This window comes from Mus pahari, chromosome X, assembly GCF_900095145.1.
Source record: "Mus pahari chromosome X, PAHARI_EIJ_v1.1, whole genome shotgun sequence".
In the NCBI taxonomy this organism is placed as follows: Eukaryota; Metazoa; Chordata; class Mammalia; order Rodentia; family Muridae; genus Mus; species Mus pahari.
In genome coordinates this window covers 12,036,620-12,045,647 of record NC_034613.1, presented here as the reverse complement: position 1 = coordinate 12,045,647, position 9,028 = coordinate 12,036,620, and the positions used below count along the sequence as shown (strand labels likewise).

Genomic DNA, 9,028 nt, shown 5'->3' with positions numbered 1-9,028 from the left:
ACTAAAAACTAGAATAATCAAGATAATGTGGTATTGGCAAAAGGCAGGCAGATAGACCAACAATATACTTGGCATTCATGAGTAGAGGTAAGCCTTTATATTAATGGTTAACTAATTTTCAAAAGGAGTAGCAATATATTCCAATATAGATAAGAATAATCTTTTCAAATCATGGTGGTAGAACAGTGATATAGATGAATGAAAATGATGTAAAATAGCAATTAAATTTACCTAAAGCCATCAAAACAAACAGACAAAACCCAAACTGTCTTGGTTAGGGTTGTATTGCTGTGAAGAGACACCATGACCAAGGCAACTTTTATGAATGAAAATATTTCAGAGACTAGTTTTTAGTTTCAGAGGTTTAGTCCATTATCTTCATGGTAGGAAGCATGGCAGTATGCAGGCAGACATGGTACTGCAAGAGCCAAGTGTTCGATATCTTGACGTGAAGGTAGCCAGGAGGAGACTGTCTTCCTCAGGCAGTCCAGAGGAGGGTCTCTTCCACACTGGGTGGAGCGTGAGCATAGGTCCTCAATGTCCTCTTCCATAGTGATGCACTTCCTCCAACAAGGCCACACCTACTACAAAAGGGACACACCTCCTAATAGTAGCAGTTCCAATGGGTCAAGCATATTCAAACCATCACACAAACAATAAAAACACCTCAAAATGGATAATAGATCTAAATGTATAAGAAAAACCTCCAGCCTCCAAAACTCCGGGGAAGCCACCTTAATTGAAGACCTCCCTCAGTCTCTAGCTGGTACCCTACCCCCATTCCATCACTCCTTCTTGCCGTGTCCTAGCCCCCAACTCTGTGAAAGACCCACTGATGTAGCAGAGGCTACTCCACCTCCAAGAAATCCAGGTAGGCCACCTATTCTTGGACCTCCCCCACTCCCTTTGTGTCTCTCACACTCTTCCCAATCTCCTCATCCCTCCTTGTAATTGTGACCAGCCCCAAACTAAGGCAGAAATGACCTGCTTGACCAGAAGCCACACCAGCCAGAAGACCAGAGAGGAAACAGAAGCTAAGGGAAAAAACACCCACCCAAAAAGACAAACTCAGAAATCTGCACCTAGTCCTATAATCTCCCCAAACCCAGATGCCTAGTTGCCAGTGTAAAGAAACAATTAACAACAGCCAAGGCAATATGCCAAAACCAAAGCCCAGCTATCCTACTTCGTCAATACCCAAATATTCAAACACAACTGAAACAAAAGTAAATGACTTTAAAATTTAGTTTATGAAGATCATAGAGAACTTTAAAGAAGAAATGAAGAAATAACTTAAATAAACCCAGGAAAGGAAAAACAAAATTAATGGAGGTGAACAAAATTCCTTAAAGAAAGCCAATAAAAACATAAACAGTTGAAGGAAATAAGTAAAACTGTTCAAGACTTGAAATGGAAATTCTAAGTAATTAGTGCAAGTAAAAAGGGAATTATGGAAATGAAAAATCTAGGTGATCAAACAGGAACTACAGAAATAGGCTTAATCAATAGAATATGAGAGATGGAAGAGAATATTTCAGGTATTGAAGATATGATAGAAAAAGTACATCCATTGGTCAAAGAAAATGTCAAATCTAAGAAATTCTTGGCACAAAACACCCAGGAAATCTAGGATACCATGAAAAGACCAAACCTATGAATAATAGCAGGAAAAGGAGAAGAACCCTAGTTCAAAGGTCCAGAAAATATTTTCAACAAAATCATAAAAGAAAAAATTTTAATCTAAAGAAGATGCCTATAGAGGTACAAAAAGCAAACGAAACACCAAATAGTTTTGACAAAAAGAGAGTCCCACCACCACATTATGCTCAAAATACTAAATGTACAGAACAAAGAAAGAATATTAAAAGCTGCAAGGGGAAAAGACCAAGTAACATATAAAGGCAGACTTATCAGAATTACAGCTGACTTCTCTACAGAAACTCTAAAAAACAGGCCCCTTGGTCTTGTAAACTTTATATGACCCAACACAGGGGAATGCCAGAGCCAAGTAGTGGGAATGGGTGGGCAGGGGAGCTGGGGCGGGGGTGGGGTATAGGGAACTTTCGGGATAGCATTTGAAATGTAAATAAAGAAAATTAAAAATAAAAATAAAAAAAAAACTTAAAAAAAAAGAAACTGTAAAAACCAGAAGGGCCTGGACATATGTCTTGCAGACTCTAAGAAACAACAGATATGAGTCCAGACTACTATACCCAGCAAGACTTTCAATTACCAAAAATGAAGAAAGCAAGATATTCCATGATAAAATAAATTTGAAACAATATCTATCTAAAAATATAGGCCTACAGAATATAATAGAAAAACATTCCAACCTAAGTAGGGTCACTATACTATGAAATCATAGGAAATAAGCATTCTCACACCAGCAAAACTAAAAGGGAAACACATACATACCACCACCACTACCACCACCACCACCAAAATAACAGGAATTAACAATCATTGGTCATTGATATATCTCAGTATCAATAGACTCAATTTCCAAACCAAATAACCCTATTAAAAATGGGTAAAGAGCTTAACAAAGAATTCTCAACTGAGGAATACCAAGTGGCTGAGAAGCACCTAAAGAAATGTTCAACATCCTTAGTCATCAGGGAAACGCAAATCAAAACAACACTAAGATTTCACCTCACACCAGTCAGAATGGCTAAGATCAAAAATTCAGGGGACAGCAGATGCTGGCGAAGTTGTGGAGAAAGAGGAACACTCCTCCATTGCTGGTGGGATTGCAAGCTGGTACAACCACTCTGGAAATCAGTTTGTCAGTTCCATAGAAAATTGGACATAGTACTACCTGAGGACCCAGAAATACCACTCCTGGGCATATACCCAGAAGATGTTCCAACTGGTAATAAGGACACATGCTCCACTATGTTTATAGCAGCCTTATTTATAACAGCCAGAAGCTGGAAAGAACCCAGATGTCCCTCAACAGCGGAATGGATACAGAAANTGTGGTACATTTACACAATGGAGCACTACTCAGCTATTAAAAACAATGAATTTATGAAATTCTTGTGCAAATTGATGGATCTGGAGGATATCATCCTAAGTGAGGTAACTCGATCACAAAAGAACACACATGGCATGTACTCACTGATAAGCCCAGAATCTCCCAATACCCAAGACACAACCCACAAATTACATGAAACTCAAGAAGAAGGAAGACAAAATTATGGATTCTTCGGTCCTTCTAAGAAGGGGGAACAAAATACCCATGAAAAGGAGTTACAGAAACAAAGTGTCAAGCAGAGATTGAAGGAATGGCCATCCAAAGAGTGCCCCACCTGTGGATACATCCCATATGCAGTCACAAAACTCAGATATTATTGTGGATAATGTCCATAAAGCCAACAAGTGCTTGCTGTCAGGAGCCTGATACAGCTGTCTTCTGAGGGGCTCGGCTAGTGCCTGACAAACACAGAAGTGCATGCTCACAGCCATCAATTGGACTGAGCACAGGGTCCTCAATGAATGAGCTAGAGAAAGTACCCAAGGAGCTGAAGGGGTTTGCAGCCCCATTAGAGGAACAATAATATGAACTAACCTGTACCCCAGAGCTCCCAGGAACTAAACCACCAACCAAAGAGTACACATGGTGGGACTTATGACTCCAGCTGCATATGTAGCAGAGGATGGCCTAGTTGGTCATCAATGGGAGGAAAGGCCCTTGGTCCTGTGAAGGCTCTATGCCCCAGTGTAGGGGAATGCCAGGGCCAGGAAATGGGACTGTGTGGGTTGGTGAGCAGGGGGAGAGGATAGGGTATAGTTGGAGGGCGTTTTCAGAGGGGAAATCAGGAAGGGGGATATATTTGAAATGCAAATAAAGAAAATATCTAATAGAAAAGTTCAAATCCTCTTGAGATTCCACCCCACTTTTGAGTGTATTCTTTCATCCTGTAATAAGCCTTCCCAATTCCTTTCTTTGTTTTGTTTCTAGAGTCATTCCCTGCCAGAGACAAAACTTTAGAAACAATGGATTAAAATTTTGTATGCTTGTAACAAAGCTGGTAAAATAAGGAACAAATCTAATAGTATAAATTATATTGGTAAATTGTCATGGACAATTTAAACTTACTGAGAAGCTGTTTCTGGAATCAGTAGCAATAGCAGAGACAGCCCAACCCCCTCATCCTGGCCACCAGATCCAAGTATATTTGTCTCATAGTGTCTTTCATGGCCACTTTCTGGGGGATAGACTGGCCTCTTAACCATGCTACAAGAAGAAAGTAAAAAAGCAAGCAGCTGAGGGTAAAACACTGTGTTCTTGAGATCATTGGAAAGTAAACTATCTCCAACACAGATTACTATTGTTTATCCCATGGCATAAAAATACTTGCAGTGGAAAGAGGAAGCTGGCAGCTTATTCATGGAGTCTCTTAACTGAGAATTCCAGCATGGATATTTCTTCACCAGTTGATTTCTGAAGGGATATTATAAGCCCTAGTTTGATGATGTTGCTTTTGTTTTATATCTCTTAATCAGTGAACTCTAGTTATCATACTGTAAACATTTGATATGACAGTGTTTGACTGCTTATCTCTATCTGCTACATGGTACTTATTCTTTTACTCTTGCTATCTACATAAAACTCACTCATTTGAAACCTAAAGATCATTCTGCACATTGTGCAGAATAGTCACAAAGGACCCCATACTTTATGATTTCATTTAGATAATATGTTAGAAAAACAAATCTAATAGAAACAAATAAAGATTATTGGTTGTGTACAGCTGGCTATAGGAATGGGAGGGGACTGCAAATAGACTATTGGCTGATGATGACATTAGAAATTTAGATTGTGATGATAGTTGCTCCACTCTGTAAAAATGCTATCATTAACTTGTGCAGAAAAAAAACTGGATGAAATTTATGATATGTAAATTATACTGTAAGAAGACTTTTACTGAAGAATTAGGGGAGGTGGAAATTAAAGCTTTCTACTCTTTTCTTTAAAGGAATGGCCTCTTGGAGTCTGGGAGCTTTACAGATTTAATTCTGTCACACCAGCTCCTTGCCAAGATAAAACTAGGAAACAAGTTTCAAGAACACATGAGCATTCTTTTTAAACAATGCAGGCACACATTCATATGTTGAGTCATTCACTTAGTATATTAGTATAAAGTTTCTATGCTATGGATGATTTTATGAGACAAAAGTGCACACAGGTTTGTATTCAGCTAAATTCTATATTGTAACTATGCTACTAATTTTTATTTCTATTGAAAACATTTTTGAGACAGGGTGTCTGAATTAGAGTTTTCTAAAGTCACAAAACTTATGAAATGAATCTCTATGATATAGATATATAGTTATAAAGTGAATTTACTGGAGTGACTTACAGACTGCAGTCCAACTAACTCAACAATGACTAGTTGTGAAAAGTCTACTACTAGTAGTCTAATTACTCAGTTGCACAAGGCTGATTGTCTCAGCTGATCTTCTGTATATGTTGGAATCCAAAAAAAAGGCTCCACTGAGGGCACTTGTAGCCCCATGGAGGGGGCAACAGTGTCAACAGCTCAGACCCCCCCAGAGCTCCCAGGGACTAAACCACCAACCAAATAGTACACATGGAGGGACCCATGGCTCCGGCTGCATATGTAGCAGAGGATGGCCTTTTTGAACATCAGTGGGAGGAGAGGCCCTTGTACCTGAGGGTGTTTGATGCCCCCAGTGTAGGGGAATGCCAGGGTGAGAAGACATAGGTGGGTGGGGAAGCACCCTCATAGAGACAGGGGAGGGAGGATGGAATAGGGGGGGTTCCAAAGGGGAGACCTGGAAAGGGGAAAACATTTGAAATGTAAATAAAGAGAATATCCAATTAAAAAAAGAAAAAAAAGGAAAAAAGAAAAAAATTAGGGCCCAATTCCAATAAAAGAATGGATATGCTAGCAAGGTGAGAGCAAGCAGGCAAAGAACAAAACCTTCCTTCTTCCATGTCCATATATAGGCTTCCAGCAGAAGGTGTGGCCCCTATTAAAGGTGTGTTTTCCCACCTCAGGATCAGAATTAAAGGTTTGTGCCTTCCTACCTCAAAGGTTCGGACTAGAAGAGAATTCACCTACTGCAAACCAAGCAGAAACACCATTTCTGGGTTTTAGTTCATTCCAGATATAGTCAAGTTGACAACCAAGAATAGCCATCACAATATCTCTTTTGTTGTCCTGGAACTCATTTTATGGACCAGGTTGGCTTCAAATTCTCAGAAATCCACCAGCTTTCCCTATGCTGGGATTAAAGTTGTATATCATCACACCCAGATTGAAAACTCTTTATCATCAAAATTAGATATGCACCCAGTTTTTAACTATACTTGGCAAGCTTTTGTGGGGCAGCAGTATTTCTGAGAGCAATATACTTCTAGCTTTTAAAAGAAAAAAAAGCAAAAAGCAGAAATGCATTCTAAATAAAGTTGAAATTTCTGATTTATTTCCTATTAATTTGTCTAAGAATGTATTTTCTGCTTTATGGTCATATATTAGTAGTTTTCTTTCAACAGCATTCTGGTGAATTTTTTCTTTGAACACTTGCTTTCATTCCTCTGTTCTTTTTTATTTTATTTTTTTTTTGAGAATTTCATGTATGAAATTTACATAAATTTTATACATTCTTGTTCCCCTCCAATTACTCCTGTGTTCTTCCCATACTCTTTCAATTTCTTACCTCTTCTTTATTTTCGTTGTTACACACAGACACAGACACAGACACAGACACAGACACAGACACAGACACAGACACAGACACAGACACAGACACAGACACAGACATACACATACTTACACTCACATACTCACTCACACATTCTTGTGAGTCTATAATGCTGCCCTTATGTACATATGTTTAGTGTTTATAACTTGGGGTTGGGTAATTTTTCATGGGAGAGTCCCTGAAGACTGAGCTTTCCTCTCCAGCAGTCATCAATTACCTTTTATTCTTTATTTAGGGATGGGCACTTGTAAACTTTCCCTTATCACATGTGAGCTAGTGTTGTCATGAAGCAGGTCTTGTTTAGGTAACCATACCATTGAGAGTCCAAAGGTGCAACAACCCAGTCATGTCTAGAAGACACTACCTAGCAGCAGGTGTGTTGGTTCTCTGACTTTCACAATCTTTCTACCTTCTCTTTCAAGATGTTCCTTGATCTCTAACTGCAATAGTGATACTAATAGTTTGAAGCTAACCAACAGTTATCTAACTAAGGCCTGCTCACAAGGAGGGAATTAATGCCTGGTATTGTAAACCTAGCCTACTGCCTATTGCTGTTGTGGTCATAGATCTTAGAGGAGATCCTATTGCTGCCATTTTCCTAAATCAGTATAAATTCTTACTATTCCTAAATACTTATCTTTATATCCACAGGTAAGCATAGTTCTCACCCCTCTCCTCAATAAAGCAGCTTTTTGTGCAGCAGATGGGGATTATTAAAAAAAATCTACAACTGACCAAAATGCAGAAAATAAGTGACTATGGGGTGACCAGACCCAACGGGTAGATCTATTCTGTGACCCGTATACCTGAAGCTTATCCCTTTATTCCATTTATCCCCAGCCCAGGTTGGAGATAAGTATTAGCTTTAATAATTTAACCCTTCACAATGCTCCAATATGTATACTCTTATTTTGGGCATAAAATAAAAGTGGCTGGCTGCTGGGACAGACTCCGTTTCTGGCTCCAGACATCTGGCACCTTTCCCACGAGAGGAGAGGTGTCCGCCCTGGAGGGTTCTCAAGGCCTGAGCTGGTAAGAGAGCCATCTTTGCCATCTTTGCTCCGGTGTGTTGCTGGGGAGAGGGCAGCCTGCAGAAGCAACACAGCTTCTGGGAAAGATCCCTTTTCTAGCTCCTGTCATCCGGCACTTTTCCCTCCCGAGGAGGGGTGTCCACTCAGGAGGAGTCTCAAGGCCTGAGCTGGTAGGAGAGCCATCTTTGCCATCTTTGCTCCCATGAGTTGCCTGGAGAGGGCAGACTGCAGAAGCAACACAGCTTCTGGGAAAGATCCCATTTCTGTCTCTAGACATACAAGCAGCTTCCCCACCAGAGGAGAGGTGTCTGCCCAGGAGGGCTCTCACTGACTGAGCTGGTTGGGGAGCCATCTTTGCTCCAGTTCGCCTAGGCTCCAGTCTGCACTGGTAAGAGTGTGGACTGCAGAAGCTACACAGCTTTGGGACAGACAGAAGCAACCTAGCTTCTGGGACAGAACCTGTTTCAGGCTCCAGAAATGTGGGCACCTTCCTTGCCAGAGGAAAGGCGGCCACCTGTGAGGGCTCTGTCTGCCAGAGCAGGTGAGAGAGTCATATTGTGTCCAGGGTCCCTCAGGGTGGCTAGTCTGTGCAGGTGAGTGAATAAACTGCAGAGGCAACACATCTTCTGGGACAGGCCCTGTTTAGGGCTTACATCTTCAGCCAGGATGCAGATCTGAACACCAGGCTTCTGTGTACCTACCCTGCTAGAGGAGAGCTTGCCTGCAGAGAGTAATCTGACCACTGAGACTCAGGAGAGAGCTGAACTCACAGGACTGCTGACAGAGGCTAACAGAATCACAGGAGGAACAAGCACCAACCAGAGACAACTATAACAACTAACTTCAGAGACCACCAGATGGCGAAAGGCAAACATAGGAATCTTACTAATAGAAACCAAGACCACTCACCATCATCAGAACTTCCACCTCAGTAAGTCCTGAATACCCAACACACCCGAAAAGCAAGAATCGGATTTAAAAGCATACATCATGAGGCTGGTAGAGGACATTAAGAAGGGCATTATTAAAGAAATGCAGGAGAACGCTGCTAAAGAGGTACAAGTCCTTAAAGAAAAATAGGAGAATACTTCTAAAGAGGTAGAAGTCCTTAAAGAGAGAGAGGAGAACAGAAAGAAACAGGTGATGAAATTGAATAAAACCATCCAAGACCTAAAAAGGGAAATAGAAGCAATAAAGAAAACCCAAAATGTGACAATTCTGGATATAGAAACCCTAGGAAAGAAATCAGGAACCATAGATGT

General features: G+C 40.5%; 1 pseudogene; it reads right to left on the bottom strand.

Annotated features, from left to right (window-relative positions):
* Positions 1-9,028, bottom strand: part of LOC110313743 — a 17,183-nt pseudogene that overhangs the window by 1,421 nt on the left and 6,734 nt on the right.